At 44.3% G+C, this 16,752-nt stretch overlaps 1 long non-coding RNA gene across 1 annotated transcript; it reads right to left on the bottom strand.

Moving 5' to 3' along the window:
* Positions 1–14,761: 14,761 nt before the first annotated feature.
* On the bottom strand, positions 14,762–15,936 carry LOC143907577 (uncharacterized). The gene is made up of 3 exons (XR_013259894.1): positions 15,867–15,936; positions 15,043–15,296; positions 14,762–14,958 (listed from the first exon to the last, which is right to left on the bottom strand). It is a non-coding gene; the product is annotated as an uncharacterized LOC143907577 (long non-coding RNA).
* Between the last annotated feature and the right edge of the window lie 816 nt (positions 15,937–16,752).

Here is a 16,752-nt window from a genome sequence, read left to right as displayed (position 1 = left end):
AAGGGCAATCATTGAGCTTTGAGTAAAGGATATGTCTTCGTTATGTCGGCGATTTTATAGAACCATTCACCTATAGTAGGCGCGTCAGCCGGCAGTACAAAATTATAAATTAACATGTCTTTGCCTCTCCTGATACAAAATAAAACTATTTAAAGATATTTGAGTCGTATGTAATGTTTCTTCATTATTCGAAATGATAAATAATTAAAATAATCATGCGCCGATGTACACAATGTGTAATTACGTCAATATGTTTATTTTAATATTAACTCTGATACCATGTATTTTAAAATCAGCCCTATATAATGTGCTATATTAAAATAGTTTCACTGTATATCTAATACAGCAAATAATTGCAACTATAATTTAAAAATAATTATTTTTATCGTTATTAGACACGTTATTATATGCTTGGAGCGGATAAGAGTGATATAATATAGTGATATAATAGAAGATATAAATATAGTATATCTGAATCATTTATTGGTAATAGCTTTGCTCGTAAAAAAAAGATTTTGCGTCATGGCGATTGTATCTATAATAATCACCTGAATTGAATAAAGACATCCCACGCAATTGCAATTAAAGCGTTTCCGGTGAGGTCAGCGGGGACAAAATTTGTAGAAATGTAAGAATATTGCATAGCACGAATCTTTGAAAACCACTCGATATATAAGACATCGTTACCTCTATTTCCCCTAAGAAGTTGTTGTTTCATTCGACGAGCGGTTCATTAGCGGTAGATGTAACTGAAAAATGTTTATTATTTTTTTTTACTAATCCGCAAAAATTATTTGCGCACAAATATAACTATTATCACTTTTTTTGTTACTATCGCAAAATATTATTTTTGCGAATTATGCTTAGATTAATTTATTTATCATCATAAAAAAAGATACTTTTTCGTCATCTCTTTTATGATGTCTTTTAATAAAAGCAAAAAATATGTTAAAAATATCTTTCCGGTCAATCAAAAATAGTTATTTATTATTATTAACACCGCGCGGACACCGTATTTTTAGAGCACTCACCCGAACACCCTGGGACTTTTAAGGAGGTTTGATGACTACAACAAAATGCAGAGAGTTTCATGAAATTTTAATATGTTGTTCTGGAATGCAAAATAGAATTATGTGAATTTTTTAGGAATTTTTCATCGTCCCGTTTTGAAAAAAATCTGCTCAAAAAATTTAAAAAGTACAATTTTTGGATTAGATTTTTTTCAAAACGGGACGGTGAAAAATTCCCAAAAAATTCACATAATTCTATTTTGCATTCCAGAACAACATATTAAAATCTCATGAAACTGGCTGCATTTTTAATATAGGTTTTTATGGGAAATGATATATTGCATATATACCTTCAGAATGAAATAAGTGCAAGAAAAAATGCAAATGATAAGGAAAGAAAAATATGCACATGTAACTTAATAATTTACAAATAAATGAGCGAAAGAAAGGGGAAGGTTACCGCACATTTCGTAGAAAAATTAATTATTAAAGCATAAATTGCTTGATTTTTTGTCTGCTAGACTGCCACGGTCGTGAACAACGTTTTTTTTTTTTTGTAGATCCAATGTCTAAGTTGCGGTACCCAGGAACTAGCCTACACACAACCCGCATATAGCATAAATAAATATGTAAAGTTGGAAGTGCGTTTTATTCCAGAGTGAAGCGTTTGGGAAAAACTTGCAAAAAAACCCATGTCAAGCAAATTTAGTAGGAGAAGAAGGAAATAAGGGTGAAAGGGAATTAATATATCAAAGAATATATTACATCTATTCCTGTACGAAATGCTTGGGCAATCTACATCTACGTGAACGACGTGAACAGCAGCACGCATATTATACGCACGCGGCGACCAATCAAAGCAATCCCCTTCATTCCCACTACTTCAAACGCTAGTGCGCTGTTTCCAGAACCCCCGCGTCCCACTACTCCCTCCGATGAAACCATCGAACCTCTTTAAGGAGGCTCTTACCTCGATCATAATATGACAGATCTTTATGAAATTAATATATGTTGTAAAGTGAACCACAACGGACCGATGCCCAAAACTTGAGCATAGGTTGACGATAAAAACTGTAAAAATATCAGTATTGAAATTCGCATTTTTAACACAGGGCATATGGTAAACACTAAAATTTTTACCGGAAGTGATGTATTTTCTTGGCAAGTTTGCGAGCCAGGTAAACAAAAAACTAAGGAATTGTAGTTAAAATAATAATATTTCTAATGATAAGAAGAAAACTTGGTGTTGACGATGAGTTATAAAAGATATTGTAGTTTTAATATGACGTACGACAGGTTAGGCGAATGATCTTCCGAGTGTCAAAATAGCGCGAAGTTTCTAACCTCACTTGCACATGTCTTTTCTCTGCGCTGTATGGTAGCGGCATAATTATTCTCTCGCGCATTGACAACCTTTATTTTCGCGAATTTTCCTTTCATTTTCCCTCTCAGCATTCTCACGTTATATCTTTCTTTTGGCTCCATCTCTTCATCGCATCATTCGCTACAACGCTACACGGCTACACCTTTTTTTTTTTTTTTGTTAACGCTGGGGAAATCTTCCACTGCTGGGTTCCCGAGCAAGCCCGGTATGTGGCCCAGCAGCCCCTTCGGTTGTTGGAGGGGGAAGACCCCCCCGTCCTCCGGGGAGGGGACGGGGGGAGTGTGGGATTCCACGCGCGCTTCAAGTGCGCGCGCAGCCTACCCACTAAAACCCCAGCGTGTGTCCATCCTTGGCGTTCCGCGGGCGCCTCGGGAACGACGTAGTCATGACTTCCGAGACACCCGCCGCCCAGGCGCCTCATCAGAGGCGCTCCTTCCCTAATTCCTAATTTCCCACTTGGGGAATACCGCCGACATTCGACAGGGAGTGACACAACCTCTCCCTGTCGTTCCCTCTCTTGCAGCTAGAGAGGATTGGGTTGAGGACCCGGGAATCCCCGCCCAGGACCCCAATCCCCCCAGTCTGTATTCAAGCCTCCCCATTCCCCCCAAGATGATGGGAGGGGGGGGGCGCCTATCAAATTTCTTCCGAGCCTAGCTTGGCACGTTATCCTCCCGTCCGAACTTTGGAGGAGAAGAGGGGGAAGGTGTGCATGTAAAACGCACAACCTCTCCCACCCCCTAGTTTTTCTCTTATCCTACCCCGGTAGGATCCACCGGAGGTGGGGGACGACGATTACGGGGTGGGGGTCTCCATCTTCGGTTACGAGGTGGCAGTCCTTGCGGCCGCCGGAAAACCCCTCCGTTGTCGTCCACGTCTATTTGATCCGGCGCGGGTTGTTCTCCGCGTCGAATTCTTTCTGCCTCCTCTTTGGCGGCCATGATTTTGCCGCAGAACGATGCCACGGCACGCCAATTTTGCTCCCTCTCGACCATTGCTGCCACAACGGTCGGAAGGGACAAATCCTCCCCGATACTGGCGCACAGGACCCGTCGCTCCTCCGCCCACGCTGGGCATTGCTCCAGCGTGTGCTGCGCCGAATCCACCGCCTGTGCGCAGTGGTGACACTGCGCGGTCCGCTCCTTGCCTATTCGACACAGGTACTCACCGAAGCAGCCGTGCCCGGTGAGCACCTGTGTCATATGGAACGTCAGCCCGCGCCCCCTCCTGTTGGCCCAGTCCTCGAGGACCGGTCGAACGGCACTGACGACCCTCCCGCCCGGCAGAGCCGGATTGTCCAGGTACTCTTCCCATTTGGCGAGGAGAGCCGTCGCGGCCTCCTTGCGTATCGCCGTTTTTACCCTGGCGCTGATCTCCACATTCCGCCTCTGAAGCTCTCGCGTCCGCCGGAACACGTACGCATGTTTATCCGCTAAGAGCTCCATTGGAGGCAGACCGGCCAGGGTCGATGCCGCCGCGTGCGAAGTGGTGCGGTAAGCCCTGGCCACCCGTATGGCCACCATTCTCTGGACCCGGCGCATAGGCGCCTTTAGTTTCTCAGTGGCCATCATTCTCGATGCCCAGATCGGGGCACCGTACAAGGCTATCGAATGCACCACCCCGGCGTAGAGTCGGCGAGCACCGCTGCCGACTCCCCTCAGATTAGGCATCAGTCGACTAAGACTGTTGGCCGCAACCGTCGCCCTCGAAGCCGCTCCAGCTATATGCTCGCCGAACCCCCACGTGCCGTCCAACCACATGCCGAGCAGCTTGAGCCCAGTCCTAATTGGGACGCGGACCCCGTCCACCACCAAGGACCCATCCGCAGGTGGTCTCCCCGACCGACGGCGGTCGTAGAAGTACGCCGCCTGCGTCTTCTGGGGAGCCACCGCAAGTCCAAGACCCTTTATGGCTCTGACCACGCAGGCCACCCCTACGTTGGCCAGTCTTCTGGCCTCCTCCCATGTTTTACCCTCGACCCCCAGAAACGTGTCATCGGCATAGCCGGTGACCCAGGAGCCGGGGGGAAGGGCAAGCCTCAGCACCGAATCGTATCCGAGGAGCCACAATAGCGGGCCTAGTACTGAGCCCTGTGGTACTCCTCGGGTTATCAGTCTCACCCTCCAGGCCCCATTCTGGTCCATATAGGCCAGTTTCCTGTCCCGGAAATAATCGAATATGACCCGTATTATGTAGCGGGGGACGTCGTGGTACTCCAACGCCCTCGCTATCACGGGCCAGGGCAGGGTGTTGAACGCGTTGGTAATGCCGAACGACGTTCCCAACAACACCCCACCCTCCCTCCAGACGGCCTCCACGCGGGATTTGATGGTATTAATCGCGTCAATGGTTGACATGCCCGCGCGGAAGCCGTATTGGTCCGCGAACAGGTTCGGACCGTTCCGGGACAGGTGCTCGAGGAGGCGCTCGGCGATAATCCGCTCGAACATCTTACTATCCTCCCCGAGCAAACAAATCGGCCTGTATGCGGAAGGCGAGTCCGCCGGCTTGCCCTCCTTTGGGAGGAGGACCAATTTGGCCGTCTTCCAATCACTAGGGAACTGCCCGGTTCTTAAGCAATCCGTGAACAAGTTCGTTAGCTCACCGGACAGTTCTCCCGTGGCCAAGGCCCAGGCACGGCCGGGTATGCCGTCAAGACCGGGGGCTTTTCCCCTCTTCATTCTCTTGACAGCCCTCAAGAGCTCCTCCTGGGTGACTCTCAGCTCCTCGCTCCAGTCCTCTTCGCAATTTGCGACTGCGAGGAATTCCCTCTCCCATCCTTCTTCTCCAGCAGGGAAGAGGGTATCGATTACCTCCTCCAGGAATCGAGGATCCATCGCTTCCGTCTTCGGGGGGGTCCTTGGTTTGAGTCTGTTCATGACCATTTTGTATGGGCGCCCCCACGGATCTTCTTCGAGCGTTTGGAGGAGCTCCTCCCATGCCTTTTCTTTGGCCACTTGTATGGCCTTAGAGAGGGCTGATCGGGCGTCTCGGTAATCCTCTCTAGCCGTCTCGATCGAAACGTCCCCGCGCCCCGCACGCGCACGCATCCAAACTCTTCGCGCCCGGACGGAGGAGTGCCTCAAGTCCGCTATTTCCCCCGTCCACCAATACGCGGCGCGTCTGTCGACGGTCTTCACCCGGGGCATAGACACATCGCACGCCTGCGTCATTCTGCCCCTGATACCGCCTGCTTGCGCCTCCACGCTACGTCCCACCTCAGGCGGTTCCACGTGCCAACCCGAGACTATCATTGCCGCTGTAAAAAGATCGGCGTCCATCTTTTTGACGGCCCATCTCGGCGATTTGGCCTCCGCGTCACGGCGACGGGCCAGAACTGCGGGAGGGACCACCGAAACCTCCATTTCTATATAGCGGTGGTCGCTCAGGGTTTCGAGTTCTCCAATTACCCTCCAGCCGCGCGTAAGTCTCGCGGCGAGGGGATTAGCCCAGGTGATGTCGATCACCGAGCCCCCGCGCGAGCGCACACACGTTTGCACCGAGCCCTCGTTTAGTACGCACAGGCCCAGCTCCGCCGCCCATGCCTCGAGGACCCGGCCCTTTTTGTTCGTGACAGGGGATCCCCATAGAGCCGATTTGGCGTTAAAGTCCCCCGCCACGATCGTGGGCCCCGGAAAATGTCTTCTGACACAGTTTCCCAGAGTCTCCAGAAACTCCTCGTATTGGGCCAAGTTGGTGTTCGGTGAGACGTACACGCCAATCATCGAAACAGGCCCCCAGCGCGCGGCGACAAAGCCATTTCCCGTTTCGCTAGTTGCGATAGGGGGGACATGCCGCGATGGGATACTGTAGATGGCAACCGAGCCCCGGGCGTCCACGACCCAATTGGGATGGTTGGGTGGGACGCGATACGGCTCGGCCAACACACCTATGCCACAACCACGCTCGGCCATTGTGTGCACAAACAAATCTTGTGCCGACCGAGCGTGATTGGCATTCCCCTGCATATATTTGGTTCCTCTAGACATTTGGTTCTTGTGGAACCTCGTCCACCTCCATCTTCTCTCGATGATCGAGCGGTTTGCTCTCCGCATTTGCTCCCGTTGAGCCCAAACTTTCTCCCCATCCCTGGAGATTTCTTTCCTTTCTTATTCTTTGCGGCTTTGGATCCTTCACGACTGCCAAATTCAATTGGACCTTTTCGACCGACCTCACTAAGAGAGACTGTCCTTTGACGGCCGTTTTCGGAACTTTTGGCCTCTTCTCAGCCTCCGCAAGGACTGTTGTTTTAGTCCCTTTATCGGTGGTCAGGCCGTTATCCGCTTTCGCGGCTTTGCCGGGAGCCCTTTTACGGTTTGCCGGCTTGCAGGCCTTACTACCAGCCCTATGACCAGCGGGAAGCCCCTTGTCGGCGCACACTGGGCACCTAGGCACCGCACTGCAATTCTGCGCCCTATGCCCCGGCTCACCACAGCGGTAACATCTGTCGCTCCTGTCCACCTCGCTTTTACAGGTGGCTCTAACATGGCCTCCCTCCAAGCACTTAAAGCACTGGAGGGGACGTTGCTCCAGGAGCTGCACCTTCGCGCGGAGCCACCCTACCAACAATCGGTCCTTTGCCGCGATCGCGTTGGCTGCAGCGACGGGACACCTGACCCACGCTGTTCGCAGACCGTTAGGTGCCCTTCTTAATTGTCCCACTTGTACTTGGGTAATGGGACATTTCCCAGCCTCTTCGATCGCTTTCGCGAGTTCTTCGACAGAAATCGAGTCATCCAATTCGCTTATCCTGATCTCCGCCGTTTTTGTTGGCCTGCCGATTCGTATGTCCTCTCTTCCCGTGAATATTTTACCCATTCTACGGGCAAGGGCATCCGCCTTCTCATTCCCGTCCTTACCGGAAATCTCAAGAGAGAGAGCTCCCGTTGCCACTCTCCTGGCTTTGAGTCCGCCGACGATTCCCAGCTCGGCTATATTTATTTTGCTTCTCGCCTCCGCCATAATCTCCGAATATTTGCCTTCTGGGCAGGTCACCGTAACCGTAAAGTTTTAGGCACCTTCCTCTTACTCAGGGGTGTATTTTTGACCACCTTCGTATTTGTAGCGGTTTTTCCTCCCGCTTTTTGGGGATTTTGGCCTTGTTGTTGTTTGGCCTTTTGCTGAACCTGCGCTTTCCCTTTGCCTCCACCTTTACGAGCGACTACAGCCCAGCTCGTCTGGGCACTGTTCGTCGTCGATGGAGGGAGAGGAGTTTCCGTTTGTTGACGTTGTTGGCTTGTCGCGCCCGTCATACTCCCAGCGTCTTTGCCGCTGGCATTGATAACGGGTGTCGTCGTCGTCGGTAACGTCGTCCTCGATTTCCCTCCCTTTCCTTTCTTCTTACCGGCTGCGGGCGTAGCCGAAACCACGTCTCCCTCCGTGGCCTTGCCTTTGCCTTTGCCTTTACCTATGGCCTTCGTGGCTGTCGCCGTTACCACAGGAGCGCGTTCTTGTAGCAATCTACTCTGGAGATTCTCAAAAAGGCCGATCACTTTTTCGGTTATCCTTTCCAGGAGTCTCTCTTCCATATCTCGAGGGGGCTTTTTAGTGGACATCCTCGTCTGCCCAGGCTCCCCTTGCCCGAACCAAAAGACATCTGTCCCACTCGGCGGATCTTCCCGTTTTCCTTTATCCTCGCTATTGCCAGGTGCCGCCTGCTCGATTATTTTTTCCACCCCTTTAATGGGTGGACGGATTGCGGCGGGCATGCCATTTTCAGCGATGTCTTCCAACACCGTCGTTCTTGTAGGCACTGCATCGCATCCATCCTCGCTCGTATCGGAGTCGCCGCTGACGTATCTCGGCCGTTTTCTGGGGACCGTTTCTCGTGCCGGAGGTTTATTGTCCGGTTTTCCCGTCTCATTTCCTTCCCCCAGGTAAGCCGCGCCACGATTTTGTAGCGCTTCCTCGCATTTACGAAGACCCTCCGCCAGGCGCGCGTTGTCTGCGTGTAGAATCGCTATCTCACCTCTAAGCAACTCCAACTCTGCCTCTTGCGCGTCTTCACTTTGGGTTCTCTCCGCCCGCAAAGCCATGAATTTGGTCGCAGCCGTTATTGTCGCCGCGGCCTTGTTCAACGCTCCTCGATACGCGCCCGACATATTCGTCGTATTTGTAGCGACTTTATCTATCGCACGTACCTCCTCCAGAATTCTAGCAGGAAGGTCCCTCGTGGGGGCTTTGTTAAGCTCCTTCAGAGCCTTCATTTCCCACTCTTTTCTCCCTTTCGAGAGAACCGCCCCTATGGTTCGATCCGAGACCTCCCGATTCAGACGCTTCCGCATAGCCTTATCGCGGGCGGCGTCCCTCTTCTTCTTCCTCTCGTAATCGCCCGTGGTAACAGGACGACCGCGTTTGTGAAATATCGCGGGCCCCGTTCCCGGTTTGATCGCATTCTTCGTAGAGGAAGAGGATCCCCCACTGCTGTCGCTGTCCCTGATTGTCTCCACATCCTCCTCTTCATCCATGGCAGGTACTTCTTCCCACTCCGAGTTCCCAGTTGTCTCGGTCACCATGCGCGTTTCGTCAGCATTTCGACCCTTTCTATTATCGGGATCCTCCAAAGGTGTTTGATCCTCCTTATCAAACCCTCTTCGTGTGTCTAATGCACGCTGTCTCCTCTCCTTGACGCTTTTAGGCGCCGATAGGAAGGACCGTGCCTTCTTCTCCTCGAGTCGCGACTGCGACCGAGTTCTTCTCACGGACTCGCACGACGATGCCCTCGAGGACGACCTAGTCTCATCCCTCCTCGCACCTGCATCGTCCACCTCCATCTGCTCTTCATTATTTTTGATTAGCCCGTAGTTTGATGACGACGGTGGGAAACCGGGACGGTATTTCCCATCCGCCGGGTCCTGGGGGTCCGACTCCCCTGAGCCAGTAAACGGTATATTCTTAGAGGACATTTTCCCATAAGTTTAAAAGGTGGTTTATTTTCGGGGTGTCCTTCCCCTAGGCTGGTTGGCTTCGCCCGCCTCACGAGCCCAGCCTGCCCGAGCCCTCGGGTATCCCCGGGTTCGCCAAACCCGTATCGAGAGCGCCCCCCAAGGGCCCCGAAGGACCCCCAGAGACCGCCCCCGACCCCTGAGGCACCGTCCGCCGATCGACGCCAACGCGAGCACCCCGCCGCCCCCGCCCGCGCGCAACGGGGGGTGGCCGGCCGAGAAACCTCGATCCCAGCCCCGGCCGATGACACGCTCGATCCCGGTCCCCGCCACGCACGGGCGGGAACACCGGAGCACCCACGCCACCGCCGACCAAACGGACTCCGTTAGCGTCACCGGCCCTTGCGTCCGGTGACTGGACCCGCCGGCCCCGACCTGGGAATATGTCCCAGCGGCCCGACGGGTCCCCCACCCAGGCAGCCCGACCCCGACCTCCGAATACGTCGGAGCGGCTCGGGACTGCCCTCCGCACCAGGGGAACCGTGGGATCACATCCCTGGTGTGCAATCCCCTGATGCGGGCCTACCCCCCACCCCAACCCAGCACCACGTACTGGGCGGATGAGAGGCGGTTATCTCCTCTCCTAGGAGAGGAGATCTTCGTGCTCCCATTGGAAGGGCGATCTAGGCCCGCAGCACGACAGTCCGGGTTGCCCCGGACCGCCACGCTCCCGCCAAGGCGGGGCGCAGGCCTTTTGACCCCCCGACCAAGGGAGCACGGTCGACTCTACCCCACCCCGAAAAGAGGGAAAGACCCCAGGCCATACACCCTGCCGGAGCACCGGCGTGCAATGGGTGCATGGCCCAACCCCGGGAGTGGGGTGACGTGGGGACACGGCTACACCTCACTTAGCTGCAGACTGCTACAGACGACGTTGTGACACGCGCATGTTCTGCTCTTTAGCACTGACGTAGTCAACTGACTTATTGTATAAATTTTAATATTTACACTAATAGAACATATAACTTACTCTTACACTATGTAAAAATCATTATTTATTTTTTTATTTAATTTTCCGATAATTTTATAACCAATTATTAATGATAATTTTTCGGTTGCTACATTGATTAGAGCAGCCGGGTAAGAGCCTCCTTAAGTCCAGAGGGTTTTAAAAAGCGTTTCTATGTTACAAAAAATTTATGAAAATTCATGTATAATTTTTAAGGTTTCAAAAGTGATTTATATACTTATATAGGTCGGAACTGTTGCAATTTTTTTTTGTTAAGTGTTGAAACATCAGGAGAAAACTGCAAGTAAAATCCAAGTTTTTACAAATAATATCATATCTCTTAAATGTGTGGCTACAAGAAAAAGTTGTAAAGGGTTTTGTAGTTAATGGTAATTGAAAGGAAAATACACGAAGAGAACCCCGTTTCAAGAAAGTTGAATTATTAAAGCACCTGAAAATTGGTAATTTCGGTATATGGAAAAAATTAGTTTTGGAAACAAAAGCAATTATTATGTTATTGTTTTTGGAAAAAATTACTTCTTGTTTATTATTCATAAGTAAGATTAATACTTAAAAAACGAAATACATAAAGGACCAATCCGATACACTCTGTGGAAGACACCTCTATACTCAAAAAGCCTACTCTCAGGTACCTATATCTTCATGGCTCGTTAACACAAGTTTTTATTCTTTGAATTTGATTGTTTGTGAGCCTATTTACATTAGCTAATTATTATTTTTTAATAAATTAAAAAAAAGCATTTACGTTGGCCAAGAGTGGATTTTTACCATTTACACTTTTTCTATTCTTTATTTCTTTAATTAGCAGGGTTGTAAAAAGTAACACGTTACCGTTACAAATTACTTTTCTTTAGTAATGATTTAGTAATTGAGTTATATTTTTCGGTAGTAACTGTAACGGTAAGGTACAATTACATTTTTTGAGTAACGAATTGAACAGTTACATTAATTCTTACTTCAGTCTTGGTCTATACAATAGTGAATAGACGATATGATGGAGCATCAGCTCGTACGTATACTAAAAGTTAATAAAGAATTTTGGTAAAATTCAACAAGTTTGTTTATTTAACAAAAAACTATTAAAATCGTAACTTTTTATCTCTATCCCCGGGAAAAAATATTCATATCTGATCATATATGATCATATATGAATGGCCATATATGGTCAGATATGGAAATTGGCCAGATCTGAGGATATATGATCTGGTATTATTGTATATGTTAATATCTGATCAGGTATGATCAGGTACGAACTATATATTTATCAGGTATGGACATATATTTTTGAGTAAGTTTCAAAAAATTGTTATATATTTTCAAAAGTTATTTTTTAAAAGTGTGCCACTTTATTATAAAGGTAGACTCCACGATACAACTAATACAAAAATTGTGCCGCTCCATAGTGCGAAACAGCTAGTGTCGTGTCTTTTGATACCGTTCTTATAACGCTGTTTGTCAAATTTTAAATACGAGAAACAGGTCCCATCGAATGCCATCTATCGAATACTTTTGAGATGCAACATCTGATCTGATCATATATAATCTTATATGACTATATAGTTCCATATATGATTATATATGCTCTATATATGGGTATGTAAAACTTATATCTGTTCATATCTCATTTATATATGTTGATATACTGTCAGATATGAATATTTTTCCCGGACATTTTATTCGCGGATATAAAAGTCCGGGAAAAATATTCATATCTGACATAGTATATCAACATATATAAATGAGATATGAACAGATATAAGTTTTACATGCCCATGTATAGAGCATATATAATTATCTATCGCCATATATGATCAGATCTTGTGTCATGTATAATGTACGATGTGATCATATATGGCGATAGATAACCATATATGATTATATATGCTCTATACATGGGCATGTAAAATTTATATCTGTTCATATTTCATTTATATATGTTCATATACCGTCAGATAAGAATATTTTTCCCGAACATTTTATATCATTATATCCCAATCTCGTTATATATAGACAGATCTGATCATGTTTCATATCATTTCCGGCCGTATATGAACATATACAATCATATACAGCATCGTGTCTTGTCATATATAATCATATACAATGTCGATACAGTTATGTATGGCCACATATAATTATATCTGATAATACATGGCCGAACATTCTTCATATACGACCATGTGAGGCCAGATACGATTATGTATAGTGTCATATCTGCTACACATAATAATATGTCTGACCATATATGAACTTATATGATCAGATCTTGTGTCATGTATAATGTACGATCTGATCATATATGGCGATAGATAACCATATATGATTATACATATATATTAGCTACATTTGGCGCAATACGAATGAATAATTTTATATCCTATTCGCAAAACAGCTTAGAAAATCTATTTGAATGCGTAAACACGTTCATTGTTGATTCATGATTTAACGCATTATATTTAACACTGACTTTGCTTTGTGCTTACGGTACCTCGTACGATACATTTTTTTTTTATGTACTTTAATCGCATATTAAAATTAATCTGTTTTTATATTATAGTATGAGAAAATATGCACAAGAGCCAGTTATTAAATACAACGCAACTGAAAAAAAATAATGCAATACTTATCTTAACAGCGAGGCGCCTATAGCACGATGTTATCATGTCGTTTTCCCAAAAATCAAATAGTAAAACCATAATATTAATATACATGGATAGATTTGGCATTCAATACTTTTCAATTTTTGTCCTTACAAAATTTTTAAATTTTACAAAAGTAATAAATGAAGATAGGGGCAAATTAAAAAATTTTACATTTTTGAAAAATTAAAATATATTATTGCAAAGAGTATAAAATATAAAACTTTTAACTGTTGCATAAAACGCTTTATTCATATATTTTTGAAATTATTCGTTAATAATGAAAAAATCCGTTATTTTCGAAGAGTTGTTTCAATCCCTAAACGTTGAGATATGCAGCTAATAAAAATATGGGTCTAATATTTTTTGATGCTTTACAATATATCTAAAGGTCATCAAAATCAATGAGGGCCACTTCCTTGCAGACAATATTAGAAAAAATATATTTGTATCTCATCGTTTTATGTATTTTAATGCATTAATCAAATTATTTTCTATACAGAATTTTCCATCTCTATAAAAAATATTTTAGTATTTGTTTTTACAATTTCTCGACAATTTTAAATAAAGGACTATGCCCAGTTTTATATGAAAAATTAGGCCCTTGGATAAACAGCAATCAGACATGACTAGAATTGTAGGGCATCAAAGGATGATTAAAAAGTTCCATGGACAATACTTTGTAAAGAATCCCCTGAATGCTAGAGTTGTCCAAAGCTCGCTATTATGACCATATTATGACCATGTACCATTGGTCTCGACTGATTTCTCTGCGTCCAGACCTTCTCGCGGTGACGGCGATAACAGATTGTACTAAAGACATTAGGGGTATTCAAATAAGTTAGAGTTTAACGGTTTGACAGGTTATGTCGGGTTAAAATCGGGTAAAAAGTTAATTTTTAAACTTTTAACCCAAAGATTAATGTGATAGATTATGTATTTTGCATAACCTTAAAGAGTAGCGCGCCCAAAGTTAATTAATTAACTTTTTACTCGATTTTAACCCGACATAACCTGTCAAACCGTTTAACTTATTTGAATACCCCTATTGAAATAATATGTCTAGAATGTATTTGATACAGCCGGCTAACAAGGAAAGGTACGGAAGTATTCTCCTTGATTTTGATAAGCTTTTAAAATGTTATTTTCTAGACAAAAATATAAAGAATACGTATTTTTTGTACGTGCCCGTTCTTTTTTTGCACATTTGACCACTATTCTTTAAGGTCAAAACCAAATGTAACAGAAAAATCTTACTGACAGATTTGAATTTCAGCCGCTAAAAATCAGGAAACGATTCGAGAAACCCAATCCGCATCTGATATGTCGACCATCAGTATTATGTATCCCAGTAAGCAAGTAACATCAATTAACATTAAAGGCGTTGCTGCAATGTAGTTGAAATGTTTCTTACTGGGATAGCTTTGATGAGTTGTTTAGTTGCAGCAAAATATAAAAATTTACAACACGAACTTCACAGAAAGTTATTTAAAAACTGTGGCTATAAAAAAAGTATCACAGGAGATCAAATTTTAAACGAATTCTTGAAAGAGACATGCGGTTACGGAAAAGAAACCAAGAATTAACTGAAAATGTTATTAATGTAGCTTCTGCAATATTTCTTTAAAAAATGACATTATTGCCCAAAAAAATCAAATTATGAAAAAGAAAGAAACAGAAAGAAGTGTTCGAAAATAACAAAATTATAAATAAATACAATTATTTTATTTTTATTAAACATTAATTTCTTTTACAATCTTGTGCACCGGATAAATAAAAAAAATTTTTAATTTTTATATTTCAAAATAGTAGATGAGAAATAAACTTCTTAGAATACTTTACTGGAAGCGCAGATAAACTGCAACGTGATGGCTCCTTATAACTTTTCGATAGAATACGACGCAAGTATGTCTGTCCAAGAGGTTGCACATATCCAGGGATTACCTCTTGAGATGCCTTTTTGCACTTTTTGTGCTTCAAATTACTTTTATAATTAATCCTTCTTATTTCGCTGCAAATATCATTGGAACAGATTGATTTTCATTATTAACAGAAAAAAAGAATTTAAATATTACCTAATGTACAATAGTAATACCTTTTATAAATAACACAATATTCAGAAAAATTTCGTTGCAGATGAACTATATCCAAGTGTGCACTTTTTGAATCTGCTGTTAAATTGTGAACATCGTCGTGGTGTGGAGAGTACATGCTGTTAATTCTTTTTAACAGATTACTTAAACTTTTGTTAGGATTTCTAGGAAGGATCAAATCTGATGTACCGATAAGCATTACAGCACTCAGTACTGTAGAAGATTTACGTGAGCCGTCCTTAAGGAGGTTCGATGGCTACAACAAAACGCAGAGAGTTTCATGAAATTTTATAATGTTGTTCTGGAATGCAAAATAGAATTATGTGAATTTTTTAGGAATTTTTCACCGTCCCGTTTTGAAAAAAATCTACTCCAATAATTTAAAAAGTAGGGGAGAGTGGGAGAATTGAGAACGGCGGGTAATTGGGAACAGCTAAATAAATACATCCCCCCGCACTACACCGTCCCGAACCTATTCAACAGCTGCATGCAATGCCACTCATTGCGTACGCGACAGTGAGAGTGAAAGGACACACGCGTGCGGTCACGGTAAGTCAAACAATTTCTTTTGTATTTTTGATATAATTTTTGTCGTCTGTTATAATAGATGTAAGTATCATATTTTTGAGTTCAAAGACACCATATTTTGTTACTATCATGCACGCACTATCTGTTTTCAAATCCCACGTAAATTAAAGTTAATTAAAAGTGCTGTTGAGAGTGGCGGCTATTTTGATGTATATTGATTACTTCGGGCAATTGGGAACGGCGTCAGGTGGGTAATTGGGAACGTTCCCAATGAAAATGAAAATGATTTGAGCGTTACCATTAATACTCCTCCTCCATCCACTCCTGTGCCTCTTGCCGAAATCATCAATGTGCCTGTCATTCCTAAAACAGGAACCACTTCTAAGCGACAAAATAAGAAGCACTCTCAGATTTTATCCAGCTCACCAATAAAAATTCAATTAGAGGAAAAACAGAAAAGACGAAGTGAGAGAAGCTCTAAAAAATCAGAAAAGAACACTAAAAGATCACCCAGAAATCATACCAAAGAAGCCACAAGTCAAGGGTAAAGGAGTAAAAAATTTGAAGAAAGCTTTACAAAAAAAAGAAAACGAAGAAGAGTTTTACTGCATAATGTGCTACGAAAAGTATCAATCTCCACCGAAAGAAGATTGGATCCAGTGCGCCGTTTGCCAACTCTGGGCACATGAACAATGTACTTCCGGCGAGACCAGTAGAGGTTATGTGTATGATACATGTCGTGATTAACCGTCGTTCCTAATTACCCCATACCGTTCCCATTTCCTCCTCGGGATGATCTCAATTACCCCATAGGGTATCGGGTAAATAGGAACGGCAATGTTTTCTGTTTTTGTTTATATTTTTATTAAAACGTAAATTTTTAAGAATTTTGTTATGACTACTAAGTACACAGATAACCAAAGTTTATGTAGCAATAAAAGTTGATTTAGTTTATAACTCTTCTCTATTATTTTTGAGCGTTAGAAGTTAAGTGTTCCCAATTCCCCCACCCTACAATTTTTGGATTAAATTTTTTTCAAAACGGGACGGTGAAAAATTCCCAAAAAAGTCACATAATTCTATTTTGCATTCCAGAACAACATATTAAAATTTCATGAAACTGGCTGCATTTTTAACATAGGTTTTTATGGGAAATGATATATTGCATATACCTTCAGAATGAA

The sequence above is a fragment of the Temnothorax americanus genome, unplaced genomic scaffold (genome assembly GCF_048541705.1).
Source record: "Temnothorax americanus isolate GAGA-0224 unplaced genomic scaffold, ASM4854170v1 Scaffold84, whole genome shotgun sequence".
Classification (NCBI taxonomy): domain Eukaryota; kingdom Metazoa; phylum Arthropoda; class Insecta; order Hymenoptera; family Formicidae; genus Temnothorax; species Temnothorax americanus.
Note: the sequence above shows the minus strand (reverse complement) of the source record. Positions and strands in the feature narration are given on the sequence as shown.